At 56.3% G+C, this 20,467-nt stretch overlaps 2 protein-coding genes across 6 annotated transcripts in view; both read right to left on the bottom strand.

Moving 5' to 3' along the window:
- Window positions 1-11,208, bottom strand: part of RAI1 (retinoic acid induced 1) — a 116,534-nt gene extending 105,326 nt beyond the window's left edge. For 2 of the 5 annotated variants that reach the window (XM_081805599.1, XM_081805598.1), the window contains exon 1: window positions 10,840-11,208. The gene's annotated coding sequence lies outside the window, so the exon portion shown is untranslated. Of the gene's footprint in view, window positions 1-388; window positions 2,600-10,839 lie in introns of those variants that run through there. The other 3 variants (XM_081805596.1, XM_081805603.1, XM_081805597.1) reach the window with 3 other exon arrangements.
- MPRIP (myosin phosphatase Rho interacting protein) overlaps window positions 1-20,467 on the bottom strand; it is a 574,668-nt gene that overhangs the window by 45,531 nt on the left and 508,670 nt on the right. The window lies entirely within an intron of this gene.

The raw sequence follows: 20,467 nt of genomic DNA, 5'->3' as shown, positions 1-20,467 counted from the left end.
CCCAGAGGCGGGTGAGCTGGGGCTGCCCGCGCTAGGATCCAGAATTTGCCACCCCCACCAAACGCCCCCTCAGCCTGTCCGAAAGAAGGCCCTTCCCCCAGCCTAGTGCGCCTCCACCTCCCGGGCAGCGGGCAGCGTTTAGTTCCCCAGGCCTGGGGGCCTGAGATACCAGCTCTACCCACCTACACCCCAGGCATCTGTTACTGGACAGCAAGAACCTGTTTCCCCTCAGTATGGCTGCCTCCGAAGCCGTCAAAGCGCCCGAGGCTCTGAGCAGCCCTGCCTGCCCTCCCTGGAGACCCAGCTAAGCTGCCAACTCCCCGGGGAGCCCCTCTTACCCTGTGTTCTCCCAGCAACAATGGGGGACAAGAGTAGGATGGGCACTCACACTGACTGGGCCCGGCCAGTCGGGCCAGATGACTTATCTTCCCGAGTCCTGCATGTGAGTGACTCTGCCCAGGTTCCGTGGGCAAACAAGCCCAGATCTGTTAAGGAGTGAAGTGGCAGAGCTGGGACTCAGCCAGGCTGTGACTCCGGACGCCTGGCCACACACAGTGGCACTCCCTGCTCCCTGGCCGCCTAGCCTGGGCTGGTCCAGCCGCCTATCTCTGGCCCAGAGCAATGGCCTGGCCTCCCGGTCCCTCCTCCTCCCCACTACCACAGGCCTGGCTTCCCTTCTGAGACGCCAATCTGCAGCCACACAAAGCCCTGTTTGTTTGCTTTCTCTGCTGCTCCCCCTGGATCCGATGTCTTTCTCTCTGCTACCTGCCGGCCTGGCTTCCTCTCCAAGCTGCCCTCCCAGCCAGCTGAAGGGAAGGGGGTGGGGGGGCGGCCATTCCAGCAAGCCCTGCCTCACAGCCACCCCAGCATTCCTCGAGTCCACCTCCCCAGTGCCAGGGCACCCAGCTGGGGCAGCCTGACCCACAATGGTTTTGCAGCCCCCTTGCCGCCTCTCAGAATGTAGGGTGCCAGCTAGGTGCAACAGGAAAGATGCCTGCAGCCAGGGGCTGGGGCAGGGGGAGGGGAGCCCCAGAGGCCCAGCCAACCTCCCCTCTCCTTTTGTGAGCAAGGCTTGTTTTGTTCGTCAATCAGGAAGGCAGCCCCTGACTTCCCAGCAGCCCATGGGCTGCCAGGAGATAAGGAGATGAATGGGGCCAGGAGGGCTGAATTGGAGGAGGCAGAGGGACACCCTGGTTTTTCGGCCCTCCCCCACCCCTCACTCTTTCTGGGGGTTCCTAGGTATCCCAGGCTCTGGGATGAGGGCTTACAGGCTGCGCTGGGAGCCTTACGTGGTAGGTGCCCTCTCAGTGCCCACCCTGGGCAGGCACCTGAGCAGATCCCTCTGCGTGGTGGGCACCGCAGAGTGTGTAGCCTCGGGCACCCTCCGCAGTGTCTTGGGAAGCCTCATCAGCCTGAGCTGAAACAGGGCTTTCACAGGCAAAGAAAAATAAACACCCGCATTCCACACCACCTTCTCTACCTGCAGAGTGGGGGCTGCCCTCTCTCCCCGTTCAAATAAAGAAACCCAATACTGATACTGCACAAGATCTAACAATCTCTCCCGGTTCCCTCTACCCAGGGCTCTTTTTTTGTACCCTGCCACGCTGGGTGGCCCTGGGCAGGTCCTAACCTCCCTGGGCCTCCCTCTTCCCCTTCCTGTCCCCTCCATGCAGAGTTTAACCCCTACAGCAACTCAGGATAAAGGCATGATTGTGCCCGCTTGACAAATGGCAGGAGGCTCCAAGAGAGAAAGCCACAAACTGCCCCAGACAGGATTTAAGCTCATTTCTGTCTCACTCTAAGCCCTAAAAACTTCCCACCAGGTTGCAGTATCATTTCACAACCAGCGATTCTCTGCTGACTGGATGAGTGGCCACTGTGAGGAGGTGAACGAGGAGCAGGTTAGAGCCAGCAGATGCCGTCTCCAATCTCAGCATCGCCACTTGGTTGCTGTGTGACCTCAAGCAGGTCACTTAACCTCTCTGAGCTTCAGCTTCCTTGACAATCTGTACAAGGCAGTTGATAAGGCTTAGAGAGGACAGACCACCCAATGCCCACGAAAATAGCAGGCACTCTTTAAATGATGGCTTTTCTCTGTGATCCCTTTCAGCAACCAGAGAGACAGGAGTCCATTTCTTAGAGGAGACAGACCTCTCCCACCTCTGCTCTCACCCATCTGGCCCTGCTGCCAGTCACCGTCTCTGGCCCTCTGGCTAAGGCCAAGGGCTTCCAGGCTGAGCTCCCCGGGCTCCCATCCTGCCCAGGAGACCAGGGCCTCTCTGTTTAATTAGCCAGGGCGAGGGCCCCAGGGGACAATGTCACCCTAAGGGAACAAAGCCAGCTCCGTCCACATCCTGCTGGACTCAAGAAAAGAGAACCACTCAATTAAGTCTGATTTGCCAAAACGTCTGTTTTTAGTGCTATTTCGGGCCATGGTGGGGATTTTCTGTGCTTGTCTCAAAGGTATCCTAAACCAGATTCCTTCCTACCTCCCCCACCCCTACTGTGTTTGAAATGAAAATACGTTCTTCCTCTTCACTCTCTTTCCTTTTTCCTGCTTCTCTTTCCCACCTATCAGAGGGATGCAAATGAGAGAAAGGGTGGAGGCTGGGCCCCCACGGGAGGACAGCACTTCCCCCCCCTCCCCGCCCCACTAGGCCTGGGCAGGCCCCCTCGGCTCAGTCCCCCAAAGTACAGCACACTGGGAGTTGTGGTTCCCTCAAACCAGGCTGAAGGTGAGAGCTCCTACGGGCCTTTATCTTCTCCCCGCCTCTGGAGGCCCCCCTCCCAGGCTTGATCATTTTCTGCTGTCTCCCCAGACACACCCTGGTCGTCTGCCTCCTAGCTTTCCCTTGGGCTGTGCCCTGTGCCTGCAAAGACCTCCCCCAAAGTCTACTCCCCCCTGCACTTTACCTTCTTAGCTTGCAGCACGACGACGATTAACCCCACATGTATGCAATCATGTCTTTAACGGCTGCCCATCCACCAGACTGGAAGCTTCCAAAGGACAGGGGCGGCATCTGCTCGGCCGGTATCGGTTCTCCAGGGCAGGCGGTCAACCTCCCTTAGCACTGGTGACATTTTGGGCCAGATAATGTGTTGTGGGGGTTATTTCCGTGCACCCCAGCATGTTCATCAGGATCCCGAGCCTCCACCCACTGGACACCAGTACCTCCCCAGCTGAGACAACCAAAAATGTCTCCGGACATGGCCCACCTGTCTCCAGAGGGTCAAACTCGCCCCCAGTAGAGAACCACTGCTTTAACCCTGGCACAGTGCCCTCCCAAAGTGAATGAACGCAGGACTCCTCCTCCCTCCCCCCAAGAGAACAGGTGGTTTTTATTTTCTCTCTTTACCTCTTACCATCATCTTGTACAGATTTAATTTGCCCTATGGGACCAGAAGCTTCCAGAAGACAGGGCCATGTGACCTCAGCTGTATATCACTGCTGACTGCCCATAACTATTCGCTGGAAGAATAACTCTCAAAGCCTTGGAGAGCACCAGCCTGAGGCCTAGTTCTGGCTCCCCCTTCGTCTGTGCTCTGGATTACTGTGACTTTGCTACACTAGCTAAACTTCTCTGGGCATCCATGTCTCTCCAGTCACTGTAACAATTCTTTGTCCCATGGGGCTCGTGGAAGCCCCCCAGAAGAATCTTTCAGGAGGTTTTCAATTTACATTTACATTTTCCGAGAATATTTCTTATTACAAATAGGTGACACTGATTCACCACTTTGCAATGTGCCAAGTACAGCTAAGTGCTTTAGGGGCACCATCTCATTTAAAACTCTTCTTAAAAACAAAACTATGGGGCGCCTGGGTGGCTCAGTTGGTTAAGCGACTGCCTTCGGCTCAGATCATGATCCTGGAGTCCCGGGATCGAGTCCCGCATCGGGCTTCCTGCTCAGCGGGGAGTCTGCTTCTCCCTCTGACCCTCCTCCCTCTCGTGCTCTCTGTCTCTCATTCTCTCTCACAAATAAATAAATAAAAAACAAACAAACAAAAAAACAAAACTATGGAGTAGGTACTATTATTTTCGGTTCTTGATCAGGGAGGAAATCGAGGCTCAGAGCGCTGGAGGGAGCTGCTTAAGGACACCCAGATGTGGTCTGGCGGCCTCTGGCGCCTGAGGATGCCTCAGTCAGCGAACGCTGTTAGCTTCCTTCCGTACTTGATCCTGAAATCTTTCTTAGTCTGCAGCCTGCCTTTCCCAGTGAAGAAGGACCTTGCAGGGCCTCCCTACCCTCAGGTCTTACCCGCTGAGCTCCCCTGACGGAGAAAGAGCTCCGGGTCACCACGGAAGGGTCCAACAAGGCCCGGAGGTGGCAAGCGCTGATTCAAGAAGTCGGCCTGTCTCGGTGGGGCTGGGAGGGGCGCCTGCCACTCCCTTTCCTTCCCTTCCAGGGTGTCATCCCTCCCAGGAAAGCCCTGGCTGGGACACACTTCCCCCAGCACAGAGCCCTTCTGTGAGATTCTTCAGGGCACGAAGCAAAACCAGTAAGGAGGATCCATTCTCTAGCACCTTCTCTGTACCAGGCGCTGTTGTCAGTCTTTTATGAGCATTAACTCATTAACTCACCCAACTATCCTCTGGGTTAGGTGCTATCACTTTCTCCATCTTACAGGTGAGGCAACTGAGCAAAGGAACCAGGAACTCGTCCAGCTTAGGAAGTGGCCGAGCTGGGATCTGAACCGAGGCGGCTAAGCTCCAGGTACGAGTGCTCAGCCACGATGCCACGGTATCAGAGATGCCACGGCTGTGTTCCCAGCCCCCTGCGGTGCCACAGGGCCTCCATCTGTGATTTGGGAACGAGCATGTGGTGACCCAGCCACATCCGCTGCCGCCAAAGTCACGATGTGCCGGAGGCCTTCTCAGGGGTCCACCCCCGGCACTGGGACAGAAGCTCTGGCCAGGAAACTCTCCTTCTCACCCACCCCGCTTGGTTTTGGCCCGTGTGCCGGCCGGGAAGGCTTAGAGGTACAAGGCTGCCATCGATTCCCCGTGCTAGGCCCGTTGGCAAGAAGAGGAACGGCCGCGTGTGCTGCGTGTGATGTGGAGGGGCCGCGGACGGCGCCCATTTGAAAGGTGGGGGTATGGAGCCTCAGAGAGGGCAGTCCGTAGCCGGACTGTACCCAGGCTGGCCTAACCCCAAGTCCAGGAACTCCTCGCTTCCCAGATCCTAAAACACCCCGACCCTGGCACCACATTTACTGTCCCTTCTGATGGGACAGGGAGGTGACAGGCCTTGAGCAGCAGTTGGAGCTAAACCTTTTCCTGATTCTGGACGGGTGCTTCTGCTCCCCCACCGTATTGCCCTGGGCATAGTCTCCAAGAAGGGGACTCGAGGAAAGGGGGCCCATGCTCCGCTCCAGTCTGCAGGTCCTCCCTCAAGACCCCCAGCCTGGGGCCTGTCCCTGTTCTGTCAGCTCTCTCCACTCAGTCCCCTACTTTCTTAGCCCTGAGCTGGTGACTCCCCCAATTTACAGCTGAGACCGAGGCCTAAGGGCAGAGGGGAGACGTCCCCACAACTCCTAATGGGTGGCTCCCAGTGCCCCCCCTCCGGCCCCGGCCCGCTGCCTCCGTTTCCCCACACAGGACTCGCTCCTGCCCCTCCATGGCACCCCGGGAGCCTGCTCCCGAGCCTGATCACCCAGTAGAGAAAGTGGATGTTCACTGCCCACCTGGCCCTTGGACTTGGAGGGCCTGGAAGGCCAGACCACAATGCGGGTTGTCTCTGGGGCCCAGGGTGAGCACGGGGCTGAGGGCGAAAACCCGAGGGGGTGTCTGCTGAGGGAAGGAAGGAATGTTCAGGGTCAGAGCCCTAGTACTCCTGGATATTTCCTTTCCTGATTCTCAGCATACTATTTAGCAAGAGGAGCATCTCCTTCCCTCCTCCCTCCGTGTTTCTCTCTCCACCCCCCTTCTCTCTTCTCCTGCCTCACTTCCCTTTCCCTCCGTCCCTCCCTCCCTCTGTCCTACCACCACGCAGGGACTGTTCCCTCGGGTTCAAGAACCAGCAGAACAAAATCTCTCCTTTGCCAGCAGAGCCCCAGTCTTTGCCTCCAGCCCCTGGCACTCACCCTCCCTGTCCCCTCCCCTCCCGCCGTGTCACATTCCAATCTCGGATCCCCAGTGACCCACCCAGGCACAGGGCACAGCTCTGCCTCACACGGTCTCCTCCTCGATCCCCGGGGAAACAGGATGAGCCAGTTTCTCCCCAGCCCCCTCGGGGAGCAGCCTGGGGGTGCTGGGCCCCTCTCTGGCCTCACTTGTCTCTCAGAAGTCTGCCAGAACAGAGTCCTCTGAGCAGGGCCCTGAGAATCTGCAAAGATCCCGCGGGCGGGGGGCTGCCGGGGATCTCAGGGGCCCACACAGGGGCCCACAGAAACCGTGTCGGGGCTCTCACCCGGCTCCGCGCACCTAGCCCTTCCTGCCAGGAAGCATTTCCAAGCGTCTCCCGAGTTCCAGGCCTCGCCCTTGGCACTGGGGCCAGGAGAGGAGGGAGGTGTGCTCTCGGGCCTAGATGCTCCAGCCTTGTGGCAGGACAGACACTGACAGAATTACCGATAATGTCATGATAAATGCTATGGCTAGGCCGCGGGTATAGACAATGGGAGGTGACTCAGTCTGCCTCACAGGTCAGAGGAGGAGGACACAGGATGTCTGTTTTGGTCTTGGGAGGCAGGGAGGAAGGTGAAGGGCATCCTAGGAAGTGGCAGGCACACATGCACATGGCAGAATCCTGGGGAGAAGGCTTCTTTGTGACCCGAGGGGAAAGAAGGGGCTTGAATGGGGCAGAGCAGGCAGAGGGCACGAGAAGGGGCCCCTGCTGTGGGGGAAGGACCATGGCTGGACCTGTATTCAGAAGGTAGCAGGAACCCCTGGAAGCATCTGCTACGGTTGAGAAAGATCACTCTGGTAGTGATCCCAAAAGATCACTCTGGCCCACGCTGGGAGGGGGCAGGATGGAGGCAGGGAGGCCAGGGAGGCCCCAGTAACAGCCCAGCCTCTTCCGTCATCGTTCTTTCTGAGCTAGTTCCTCCCCTCTTGGCCACGGGACACGCGCCACGTCTGTTCCAGCCTCCAAACACTTGCTGGAGTGTTCCCTCCACCGGGAATGCACCTCTTGTTCTTACTTACCCGTGCTTGAAGCACCTGCTCCAAGCCCCCTCTTCCACGAAGCCCCTGCCTCCGTAAAGCTCCCAACTCTGGTTGAGACGGAATCCTAAAGCTCAAGTTATCTGTCCCACTGGTCTTGGAAGGGAATCATACACAGTCTCCCTCTGCTCTTCTCCGCGTGGACAAGTCTTCCCAAAGATGCTGCCCTACACTCTTGCCCTTATCATTCCCGTAACACCTACATGGTGCCTTCACAGGGGTGACCTGTTTCCTGCCCGAAACCTGGCTCAAGCTCCCATGACAATGCTGGTTCCCTTGGGTATTATCTGGCTCTCAGTCACCCACTGGGCTGTGACCTTTCTGGAGGCAGGTGCACGAAGCACAGGAGCTCAGAAATGGTGGGTCCTTGGAAAATACCTGTTCCCTTGGGGCCAGTGAGCCCAGGTACCTCTCCCACAGAAACCCTGCCCAGCGTCCATTGCTCCACCCTGTCCCTCCCTGTGGAGTCACACATTCAAAAGTGGGGGGGCCGGCATCCACCTCACAGCCGCAGGTGGCCATTAAAAGCAACAAGATGGGCCGCCTGGGTGGCTCAGTTGGTTGAGCGTCCAAGTCTTGATTTTGGCTCAGGTCATGCTCTCCGGGTCGTGGGATTGGGCTCCACACCCAGTGGGGAATCTGAAGCTTCTCTCTCTCCCTCTCCCTCTCCCCCTTCCCCTGCTTGCACGCTCTCTCTCAAATAAATAAGTAAAAGCAACACCATGCATGCATGGACTGCCATGGAAATAAGCTAGTACTAATAATGGTGACAGTGCCAACCGGCATTTAGCAGGACAAGCACTGTTCTAAGCTTTATGTGTTTACATGGAATAACTCATTAAACCTTCACTAGAGTCCTGTGAGGCCTGTACCCTCATTATCCCTCTGGGCAGACAGCACACGGAGACACAGAGAGGTAACTAACTCATTCAGTGTGTGGCGGAGCCAGGAGCCTTGCCCTGGAGCACTTCACCCTATGGCCTCCCCAAGACAAATGGAAAGGAGAAAAGAGCCAAAAAAAAAAAAAAAAAAGTAAGAGCCTGAGATGTATTCTCATTTGGGGTAAAAGAAAACTAAGTATCAGCATATATGATACACACACACATACACACATATATATATGTAAGCAAGTAGCAAAAATGTCTAGGAGGATACATTCAAACTCTTAACTGGGGTTACCTGTGGGGGGGCTGAGGAAGACACTTTTACTCTCTATACTTCCGGGTTATTTGCATTTTTCACAATAAGAATGAATCCATGTGTTACTTGAGAAATTAAAAAAGAGAACTTGTCAGGGCCTCAATTAATGTTTGTGGAATGAACAGAAGGCAGATTCATTCTGTAGGATTGTTTTTTCAAACTCTGGGTATGACCCATTAGTGGATTGTGAAATCAATTTAGTGGGTTGCAACCAGTATTAAAAAAAAAAAAAAAAAGATCAACTAGGCTAGAACAGAAAGTATCAGCTCAGCAGACAAAGTAGAGGAAAGAGTTATTTCACTAAACTTTTGTTTCAGTTTTATATAGTGGTGGTGAAGAGAATTGTGACCTAAAATGTATTTCTTACTACAGGTCTCTGGCAGAGTTTGAAAACCATAGCTCTAGACTTGGGGGTCTAAAAGGAATGGGGTGGGGGGAGGGCGCCTGCAAGGGCCTCCTGGTCCAGTGGAAGAGAGATGGTGTTTCTGAGTGGATGAGTTCCCTCCGTTTAGGAAGAAGCCAGAGGGGCTCCTGGCTCTTGGGAAAAGTCCTATTCAGCCCACTCTAGAGTTGGCTTCTGGGGCCTGGGTCATCTCTTGATAACTCTGCTTCCTTCCAAAGCTTTTTGCCTTTGAGAGCCTTCACCAGAGTTCTGGGATGGAGCCTCTCCCAGCCCAGAAGGTCTGTGCTCACTCCTCTGTGTCACCCAAAGCTCCTAGGGATGCTCCTGGGGTCCCATATACCCCCTCCGCTGTCAAAGGGTTGGGGTGAGAAACAAGATTCCTTTCCAGCTTCCGTATCCCCAGACCACAACCCAGGGAAGCCTCTGGAAACACAGCTGTGTGGTCAGTCGGGAGGGGCCTCCACGGAGTCCGCAGCGAGAGCTGCCCCCACCCTGGCTGAGCCTGACCTAGGCAGGGCAAGGTCTGTATGGAGGATGGGGTGGAGGAAGAGAAGCAGAGCCCCCAGCCTGGGGCTCCCACGGCGCCGGCGCCTCCACTTCGGAGCTCGCCTAACCCACCCCCGCCTCCCCTCCCAGGGCAGCAGACAACTAAAAAAAGATAAAATAAAAAGAAGTAATTCCCCTGCTCTGACGTCAGCGCGAGGTTTTAACAGCCTGGCAGCGGCCTGAAACCGGATTGCAACCAGATGTAATGCCCTTGAATCCTCCACACACCGCTGCGTTGGAAGAGAAATGAAGCGGGAGGGGGGTGTGGGGGGGGGCGGCACTTTGGGTGGGAGGGAGCCGTGCGGGTCCCGCGTGGGTCCTTGAATCAGAGCCTGCTGAAAGCATGGGAAAGGCGCTGCGGGAGGGAGTGCTGCGAGCGGGGAAGCTCAGGGCCCGGGTCCGCCATTCAGGCGCGCTGCCTCCCCTCCCCCAGCCCCCCAATAGCGCATTGTTACACTCGGTTTTGTCCATTCGGAGCCGAAACCCCAGCGTTCCCCCCCACCCCCCCCGCCCCACCGCCGCCCGATCGCGGGCTCCCGAGAGGGCCCGGCTCGGGTCCGCACTCCGGCCCTCGGCGTGGATTTGAGGAGGACTAAGAGCCCCAAGAAGGGAAACGGGCTCGCTGGGAAGACGGGCGTCCTAGGAAGCTGGGGACGCAGCGGCCTCGGGCCTGACTGATGTTTCGCTTCCCCTCCGCCCCTCCTCCAAGGCCCCCCGGCGCGACCGAGCCTCCAAATGTCACCCCCCGCGTCCTGACACCCCTTCGCCCCCGCCGCGCTCGGCGACGCCGCCCGGCGCCCGGCCCCCGCGCCCTCCTCCCGGGGCCCCTGCCTCCAAGGCGCGGGGGCCAGGGAGCTGGCCGGCTCGCCGCGGTCCGGGGACTCGGGGCTCGCGTGTCCGGTGCCCCCGACTGTGACGTCACCCCCGAAGGGCCCGTGCGCCCGGGGCCTGGCCGCGTCGGAGCTCCCCGGGCCTCCGGGGCCGCTTCCTGCCGGGTCGCGGGGCCTGCGCACAGGCCCGGGCGCCGGCCGCTGCCCGCGTGGGGGGCACCGCGGAGAGCCCCGCGCGCCCCATCTCCCCACGCGGGGCCCTCACCGCCCCTGGCGCCCTGCCTCCCGCGCCGTGCCGCACGCCAGGCCCCGAGTCCCACTCGCACAAGTCGGCTCCCCACCCCCCACCCCGGGCGCACTCACAAAGCTCCCCTCCCGCCCCGGCGCCGGGCGAGTGCCCCCCGCGTCCCCACGCCCCTCGCGGCAGCACTCCGGGCCACCGCGCACGCACAGCCCCGGGGCCACACGGACCCTCGCCGCTCGCGTCCCCCACGCCGCTCGCGCCCCCCAGACGGCCATCCGGTGACCTCGCGCACCCCCACACCACACAAAGCCGTGACCTCGCGGACCCCCACATCCCCCGCCCGCGGCGCGCTCGGCCCCCGAGCCCGCCTCCATTCCTCACCCTGCCTCGGATCCCGACGCCTCGCGCCGCCCCTGCCCCGGCAGCGCCCCCCGCGCCCCAGCGCTCGGTGCTCACCTCGGCGCCCGCGCTCACTCGGGGGCCCTGGGTCTGGCGCTGCGACTTCGCGGCCCGCAGGCCCGGGCGGCCATGGGGGTCAGGGCGCGGCGGCCCGGCCGGCCCGCGGCCAGGCAGGAAGGAGGGTGGGCCGCGGCGCCCCCTCCTCGCGCCGGCGCTCCGGCGGCGGGCAGGGCGGCCTGCTCGGCTCGCCTCTCGCCCTCGCCGCCGCCTCGCTCTCCGACTCGACTCTCGGAGCCCAGCCGCGGCGGGGGCGGCGCCCGGGGGCGCGGGGAGCCGGCGGCGCGGGGAGCGGGCCCTGGCCGCGCACCCGGCCGGGCCTGCCTGATGTCCGCGGGTGCCGCGGGGAAATGCGATCCCCTCCGCACAGGAAGAGCGAACGGGCGGGCGGGCGGGCGGGCGACGCGCGGGGGGAGAAGGAGAGCGAGAGCGGGAGGAAAAAAGTTCCCGGGCGGCCTGGCTGCGCTCGCTCGAGGCCCCGGGCGCCAGGTGGGCCGTGCGCGCCCCGACAGCACCCCCTGGCGGCCCGCGCGCCCCACTGCGCGTCCCCCCGCCCGCCCGCCCGCGGGCCCGGCGGTGGAGGGGTGGGGCGGGGAGGGCGCCTTGCGTGCGATCCAGGTGGAGCCCTCCCGGACTCGCACACCCCGCCCGGGGCCGGGGGACGCGGTGGGACCGGGGGACTGGGTGGGGGCTGGAACCTCGGGCGGAGGATTTGGACTGGCATTCTGCCCTCAGATGCGTCCAGTCTCTGGCCTGGTTCCTAGGCCATGCTCCCACCTTCACTCCACCATCGGCCGTCACTATGACCTCGTCTTTACGGTTTGGGAAACATTTTTTTCGACTTCTAAACTCAATAGGCTGGACAGAAATTTCTCCACGTACTGGGTTCCCGGCACCTTGCTGGACGCTAGGGAATGAACAGAGACAAATGGTCTCTGCTGTCATGCTGACATCCTGTTGGGCACAGACAGACAGCAAACAAATGCTTACATACGTAAAGAAGATAATGTCAGGGAGTCAGGAGTTCTAGGAAGCAAATTAGCAGGTGAAGTGACGGGTAGGGGCTGTTTAGCTGGAAGTGAGAGAAGGAGGCCTATCTGAGCAGAGAACTGAATAGCAGGAAGGAAGCCTGCGGTGTGTAGAGCCCGGGGAAGAGCATTCCTGGCAGAGGGAAGAGAAGTGCAACGTGGAGAGGCCCTGAGACAGGGGAGAGCTTGGTGGATAAAGAGCCAAGTGACGAGCCGACCAGTCGTAGGCGCACTGAAGGCAGAACTGTAAGGGAAGACCTCTGTCTTCAAGGCTACAGAGGGCCTGGTGAGGAATTTGGATGCAAAGTTCTGGAGCTATGGGAAGGAAGCCATTAGCAGAGTTTACAAAAAGGAATATTGAATAAATGAGTGAGTGAATAAGCCTATGAACTTATAGGTTCCCTAAGCAATTGCTGCTCCAAGGCTTTGACTCACGAGGGCTCAGGCAGAAACCCACAGCCACCCGCTCTGGGAGCCTGCCCGCCCCCAGCCCCCCACCCTCTGGGGTCTGTTGGTCCTATGGAGGGGAGAGTGAAGCATCAGAGCTCCCAGGTGACCTGGGACTAGCGAGGTCTCCTATCAAACCTCAGCTTCGTCATTGGTAAAAGAGGGACTGCGGTAGGTAAGGTGCCCTTCCTGTGTACTAGACACTGTCCCTCTTTCTATGGGTTGTCTCCCTTGATCCTGGCAGCTCCTCTGTGAGGCAGGCTCACAGAGGAAACTGAGGCACAGGGTGGTGAGGTCACCTGTCCAGGTTCTCAAGCTGAAGTGACAGAACCCAGACCTGCAGCCGGGGCCCTTCACTGAGCTCAGCCACCTGTCTCCCACGGAGAATGGTGAATGGTGGGAGCAAGGCAGAGGCTGGGTCACAAGGTGAGCCGCGCTGTTTTAAGCTAGTTCTAAGCACATGTTCTTGGGTGGATGGCGGTGGGGAGACAGACCTGCTTTCTAAGTCTGGCTCATTTGTGCCAGCTTTGAGCAAACCTCTTAACTTTCCTCATCTGTAAAATGGGGATAACAGCAGTACCGACTTCCTGAGGTTGTTGAGAGGATTGAGTTAAGTCAGGTGTGAGCCTAGCATGCAGGGGACGCTGTTACTGTTTTAGGTCAAATACTAGCTGAGTGGGAATGGCCCCTTTCACCCAGCCAGCGACTTCCTAGCCCCCACCGTGTCCAGTCTCCGGCCCTCGCGCCGCCTTAACCTGCTTCTGGGAGAGCCGAGGGGAAGGCCTGACACCAGGAACCCCAGTGGGCTGCTAGAAGAGCAGGCCTCCCCCGGGGAGAAGGAGATTGTGGGGGGGGGGTCCAGCTACCAACCACCGCCATTGTTGAGCACCTACAATAACAATAACAAATGTAAGTGCGGCAAATGACCACAACTTCAGTGGCTTAAAACAACACATGTTTATTCTGTACAGTTCTAGAGGTCAGAAAAGCCTGAAATCAGTTCCTCGGGGCTCCAGGCAAGATGCTGGCAGGGCCAGCTCCTTCTGGAGACTCTGGGGAAGAATCTGTTCCCTGCCTTTTCTAGCTTCTGGAGGCCACCTGCATTTCATGGCTTGTGACAGCTTGGTGACCTCTAGAAGCTAGAAAAGGCAAGAAGACAATAGATTCTGTTGTCCCACCTCCTACCTCCTCCCTTGACCTTCTTTGCCTCCTCTTACAGGGACCTATGTTATGACATTAGGGACACCTGGATAATCCGGGATAATCTCCCATCTCAAGACCCTTAATTTAATCACACCTGCAAGGACACCTCCCCGCCCCAACCTTTTTTTTTTTTTTTTTTTTTTTGCCATGCACAAGAACTGTTTCCAGGGATTAAGACCTGGATTTCTTTGTGAACCATTATTCAACCTCACATTCCATAGCTTCTCTGAATGCTCCCTCATTATAACACATTTTACGGATAAGAAAATCGAGGCTCAGAAGAGATGAAGTCACTTGTCCGAGGTCGTACAGCTGGTGAGTTTATTCACCTATTCCATGTGTATTTACTGAGTGCCCACTGTGGTTCCGACATCAGGTAAGAGTCTGGGTTGCAATCTAAAAGTTTCCTGGGAAAAGCGTGCTGTGGAACACAGGCCTGGTCCTGTTGAGGAATTCAGGGAAGGCTTCCTGGAGGAGGTGATCTGTGAGCTGGGATCTGAAGAGTGATTTGCCCCGGGGCTGCTTTCGTCAGGGGAGGGCCTGGGGCTTCTCAGAAGAGAACCGGGAACTGATCAGGGGTCACTTTCAGCAAAGCCCAAGAGATTTCTGTTGAGAACTTGCTTGTCATTCTTAGTAGGATGCAGGTAAGAGGGCCAGGAGGGAGGCGGCCCACTGTGCCACAGACCCTAGTAAAGACAGTGTTGGTACAAAAGTCTCAAACTTGCTGCTTGAACGTGGAATCCAGGGTGCTGGGTTTGTGTTGACTGGAGGGCAGAGCAAAGTGTTTGAAAATTTGGAGTTAAATACCTTTAAGGAATCTAAGTTCTTGCTGAATTGAAATACCTTTAAGGAATGTAAATTATACCTATTGTTCTATACCCACATTTAAATCACCCAGCTGACCCCCCAAAGCATTCGAGTTTGAGATATCCTCCCTCTCCTGAGGGCTTTTGAGACCCAGTTCTGCATCTGTGTGACCTTGACCTTGAGCTCCCCCTGGTTTTCTCATCGGCTGAAAGGAGACAAAGACCTCTATTAGGGAGAGAGAGACCCTTGTGGGCTGGAGGACAGGGGAAGGGGAAGGATCTATCTCAAGATAGGATTGAGTTTCCTGAGAGAGTAGGCTTATCATCTGCTCACTCAATAGAATACGAAGGGAGCATTTCACTAAGTCTCCACCTGGTTGGGCAGGCATCCCCGTTCCAATAACCCCCTGGTTCACACCAGGAAACCGAGGCCATGGAGGTGACGTACCTAGAGCGGGAAAGTGCAGGTGTGTTCACGTGCCCAGCCGGAGCTCCCCCACGCTGCCAGCCTGCCTCCTCTGGGACCGAAGCTCCTGGGGGCTCCGGGCTGTTCTTCTGCAGCCCCTGCGGAGTGTGAGACGTGCAGCAGGCCTCCCGTTAGTGAGGACTCAGCCAGCACGTGCTGAGCCCTGTGCGTTTTAGTCTGTGGGGTAGAGACTTACTATCTGCATTTTGCAGAGGAGAAAATAGAGGCTCAGAGAGGGGAGGAAAGGTTCCTGGAGTTGGTTGGTTCAGTGTTTGTAGCTGGTAGTCAGGCTGGCTGCTTAGTCAGTAACCGGAGGGGCAAGATGGAGAAGCAGAGGGGAAGGCCCATCCCAGCTCCATCATCATCAGTGCAGCGATGCCCACCTCAAGGGCTTCTCGTGAGAAGTTTAAAAAGCTGGGTGCTGTGAGCTCCGCATGGCCACCGAGGCTCTCTTTCCCCTCCCAGCCTCTGTGAAGTGGGCCCATCATGCTGAACCACCTTTATCTGAAGGCAAAAGGGAACAGAGCCATTTATTTGCAAAGGTCTTGCCAGTGCTCAGAGCTCTTGAGAAGGAAGGCAGGCCAGGAAGAGAGGTGGGCCTGTCCATTTCAGAGAGGAAGGGGTCAATGATGGGGGCCGCATAGCAGTGAGAGACCCCTGGGGTTCTCGCAAGGCCTCTGACCTCCAACAGAAAGACCAGAAGGAGGAAGTACTGGCCATGCTTAGCCCCAGGTGAGTCTGGGCACTGTAGGGTCAGGGGGAATCTGTCCAGTCCCAGGATGTCCCTTAAAGGGTCCCAGAGCCAAATAGGCATCACTCGGACCCTCCATTCACTTGCTCACTCACTCACTCACTCACTCACTCAATAATTAACTAATTCAATACACATTAGTTGAGCGAAAGCCCTGTTCTAGATTCCATCTCCAGGATAAGGCAATGCAACCCCCCCACACCCCCACCCCAACACCCATGGCTGCTGAGCAACACAGACATTGGACCTATTCTGGAGGCCTTGTTATCTCAAGAAAAAGGCCATTTTGACCACATATTCCCTTATATTGGGAACACAAGCTTCTTAGTAATTGGAGAAAAAAAATTTTCATTTGAATTTTATTTTGAAAGAAATGAAATTAGGGACGCCTGGCTGGCTCAGTCGGAAGAGAGGTCGACTCTTGATCTCAGGGTCGTGAGTTCAAGCCCTGCGTTGGGCTCCGTGCTGGGCGTGGCGCCTACTTAAAAAAAAAAAAAAAAAAATCCTGTCCTGAAACACTTCTTCACGTTTGGGGTTTTCATTGTTTAGATGGGGCTGACCCAGCCAGATGGAGCCTTGATTTGTCAGCCACAGTGCCCGGGACGCCAGGAATTCTCCAGCACCCCTGTGACCAACTTTGTGAAATTCTACAGTTTTGGTTAAGATTTGAAGATTTCCTTCACCATCGACTTGTGTAAGTGAACCTGCCAGAAAAGATACTAATGACAGGGGCGGGAGAGGAGCTGGTGGAAAAGGGCGGGATGTTTGAGTGGCGAATAATTTTGTAAGTGGCCAGGACAGTAGCAAATCTGGTCACATTTTTAACAACCTTTACTTCCAATGCAGATAACAAATGCTCAGCTGCCCGGGACCCCCATCATCAGGATTAGCTGGATCCGTCTGGGATTTGTTGCATCAAGAATCACATGAAGGAGGGATAAAATTCCATCTTGTCTCAGCCATTGTGGATCTCTTTCCAGAACGTTTGTCCTACCTAATACAACTTGTCTTTTGGTGGTAATAACACATTGATTTTGATTTTCCCGTGGGGAACATTCTTTCCCACTTTCAGCGCATGTGGTTCAGACTGGGCTGACCCTACCTCTGGGATACAGAGATGGTCCTATGACTCAGATTTACCAATCAAAGTGCCCCATTTGCCTGGCCACAGTGATTGGTTCTGGAATAGCCACAGGACCCAAGCCCTCTGGGAGTTTTGCTGGAGCTGTTGAGCTTTGCAGGCCCCTCCAGGGGTTGTTAAGCTGGTTGGCTGTAGGCCTGAGAATAAAGCCAATATGGAGAAAAGCTGTATGGAGACATACCTAGAGATACCATCTGGGCACCTGGATCCAACTATGCCTGAAGCTCGGAAACTCCTAGACCTTCAGTTACACAACCAATAAATTCACCTGTTTGTATAAATAAATTAGTTTGAGTTGATTTTCTGTCACTTTTCTCAAAGAGAACTGAAGCTGCTTTACCCAGAGAAGGAAAATGAAGAACGTGAGAATAGGAGCATGACCACTATCTCCAAAGATCTGAAGGACTGCCCTGGCCTTGTATACTAGCATACAGATTGTGTGGTCCCAGTGGGTGGGAGGACCTGGAGCAGGATGTTGACTCCATGAGGAAGAACTTTCCCACAGTTAGAGTTGTTCAAAGAGGACCATGCACCACCTTGAGAGAGAGTAAGCTTCCTGTCTCTGGGGGTATGCAAACAGAAGCAGGATGTGATGAAGGGACTCAGGCTGGCTAGGACAGCAATCCTGTAATTGAATATGACTCAGGACCTCAGAACAGCATTAGCGGAGAGCTGGAGAATACCACTCACCCCCAGTTTTTCATTGTAAAATATTTAAAATATTCAAGAAGGTAAAGGAATAATTCAGTGATGGCCCCTGAATCCATTCTTGTCAGCTCAAGAAATAAACCTTCGTCAATACAGCTGTGTTCCTGATCACAGACTCCCACCCCTGCTGCCCCCTTGCTGGTCTTTAAGCTTTTACTACATATGCACCATTCCAAGGGATATGTGGTTCACGGGTCTCTCTTAAATAGGAGGGTTGGAATTGCCATACTTTTGGGCCCCCCAGATTTTTTGTTATTGTCAGTGGTGAAAATAAAAGTGCTTAGCTACCCATAAAATATGTATTTTCCGGGCGCCTGGGTGGCTCAGTTGTTAAGCGTCTGCCTTCGGCTCAGGTCATGATCCCAGGGTCCTGGGATCGAGTCCCACATAGGGCTCCCTGCTCGGCAGGAAGCCTGCTTCTCCCTCTCCCTCTGCCCCTGCTTGTGTTCCTCCTCTCGCTATCTCTCTCTGTCAAATAAATAAATAAAATCTTTTAAAAAAACCACATGTATTTTCCTTCTTCCTTTTTTTAATAATGGAAAAGTATTACAAAAGCAGTCCCCAAACAGTGTTTCATCTTGTTTTTATAAAAGCAACTCCATTACCTCCTGTCTCCACCTCCGACGCCCCAGCCTTGCCTGCCTCCCTTGTTCGGGTGTTCTGAGCTCCAGTTTCTTCCTCTGCACTGTGAGCCGTGGGGGTTGAGACTGAGAGAAGGCGTAGCAAGCACTTTGCTCATTCCCCGGCATGTAGTAAGTGCTCAGTTATAGCTCTAGAGTTATTACTGTTATGCAGGGAATGGCTTCCTGCCACCCTCCCCCCGCACTCCCTTCAGTGGAGAAACTGTCCCCCTCCTCTCTCTGTCCCCCCGTCCCCACGTCCAGGTTGTCATGAAACCCTGATGGTTTTACCCTTTGGTCCTTCCCCAGTGACAGCTTCGAGTCCCCACATCCATGCTCCTCGCGGTGGGCCCAACAGTTGTTCCCTTCCAGCGTGTTACTCCCTGGCTTGCCCCATCCCCCAAAACGCACCCCAAGCCTGGCCTGGCCCTTACGGGTCCTTCCCTGCAGAATGACTTGCAGGTCCCTCAAATGCCTCATCCCTTAGTCCTCTGAGCATCCCTGCATGCTATTCTCTCTGCCTGAGGCACCTTTCTCTTTTGCTCTGTCTGGCCGCTCCCTCCACACCCTTGTAGGCTCAACTCAAGAGCGGGCTCCTCCAGGGCGCCCTCCCAGAGCTCCTGGGGCAGATCGGGTCTGCTCCCTCAGCTGTGCGCCTGGACACCACGGTCCCATAGCATTCTTGGTGACCAGCGTGAGTTACGAGTCTCTCTTGCTCCGGGTGGAGAGTTTCTTGAGGGCAGACGTGCTGTTGCTTCAGGGCTTGGCAGATGGTTTTTGGCATAGCAGTGATTAAAAACAGTACCAGCTCTCTGCACCCACCAACTCATTTAAACCTCACATGAGCCCGGGAAGAGAAGTACCGGATCAGCTCATTTTGCAGGGGAGGAGGCTAGGCATGGGGAGGTGTTACTGGTTGCCTGTGGCTGCCCTAGCAAATCACCGCTACCCTGGTGGCTGAAGACGACACAGATTTGTTCTCTGACTGTCCTGGAGGTCAGGAGTCCGGAATCAGTAACTCTGGGCAGAAGTGGTTCCTTCTGGAGGCTCCAGGGGAGAGCCCGAGTCCTTGCCTTTCTAGATTCCGGGGGCTGCCTGCACTCCTCAGCTTGTGGCCCCTTCCTCACATCATGCTGCCTCTTGCTTCTGTTGTCCCCTCTCCTGCTCTTTGTCACCTCTCCCGCCTCTGTCTTCTACGACACTTGTGATGATGACCTTGAGCCCACCACATCAGCGCTTCCTCTCCCATCTCAAGATCCCTGCCTTAACCACACCTGCAGAGTCCCTGTTGCCATCTAAGGTCACAGGCACAGGGTCTGGGGATTGGGACGGTCTTTGGGGGCCATTATTCAGCTGACACAGAAGTGCCCCCGAGTGGCAGAGCTGAGATGCAGACCCCGGAGTTCGGGCTCCAGTTCGGGGAGGTTCGCTGACCGGCTGATTGACCACACTGGGCACAGCATTCCCGGCAGAAGGAAGAGGGTGGGTCCTGGCCCGGGGACAGGGAGGCAGAGGTGGCGTGGGAGGGAAGTTCACACAGCCCTGTGGCCGGACAGGGAGGGCACGGCTTACTTGGACCCTGATGGGGCATCCAGGCCACCACCACAAGAGTCCCCAGAAGGCAGGGTACAGCTGTTCCTCCCACCTCCTCCCCATCTCCCTGCCGCTGTTGGTGGTGGGCAGGGCCCAGACCAGGGTCCTTCCTGCAAATTCGGTGTCTAGAATGTGCCGGGCAGTGGGCCAAACTATTCCCATCTCTCATTTAATCTTTATTCATTTATTTTTCTATTTATCTATCTATTCATTCATTTATTTATTGAAAGAAAGAGAGAGAGAGAGCAGGGGGAGGGCAAAGGGAGAGAGACAATCTTAAGCAGGCTCCATGCCCAGCACGGAGCCCAATGAGGTGCTTGATCTCACGACCCTGAGATCATGACCTGAGCCGAAATCAGTGTCGGATGCTTAACCTACTGAGCCACCCAGGTGCTCCAACTCATTTAGTCTTTACAACCATAATCCCTCATATACCCATTCTATGGATGTGCAGAGTGAGGCTTACCAATGATGGTTGGTATTTCTTGAGCATCGACTGTCGACCATGGCCATGGCCCTGCCCACGCCGTGTGCACCGTACTTCCCAGGTTCATGCTCAGCTGGTGCTCACAGTGGCCCTGTAATGGAGGTACTGTGATCCCCATGATCGTACAGAGAGGAAACTGAGTAATAGTACAGTGACTAATCACAGAACACTGAGGACGTTTCAGGGACCAGGCTGAGCTGGGCTCCAGAGCTGCAGTTTGGAGTGGAAATGGAGGGCCAGCAAGGTCTGGTCTGGGTAGACAGCCCCCAGGCCCCTCCCTCTCAGGCTTACAGAATAGTTATGCTGCAGCCAAGAGGTATATGGGCTCCGTCCAGCTACCAGGCAGCGGGGTGGGAGAGAATGCTGGTCTTGGGCTGT

This window comes from Leptonychotes weddellii, chromosome 15 (genome assembly GCF_054177405.1).
Source record: "Leptonychotes weddellii isolate Sample4059 chromosome 15, ASM5417740v2, whole genome shotgun sequence".
Lineage (NCBI taxonomy): Eukaryota > Metazoa > Chordata > Mammalia > Carnivora > Phocidae > Leptonychotes > Leptonychotes weddellii.
This window is presented reverse-complemented; position numbering and strand designations above follow the sequence as displayed.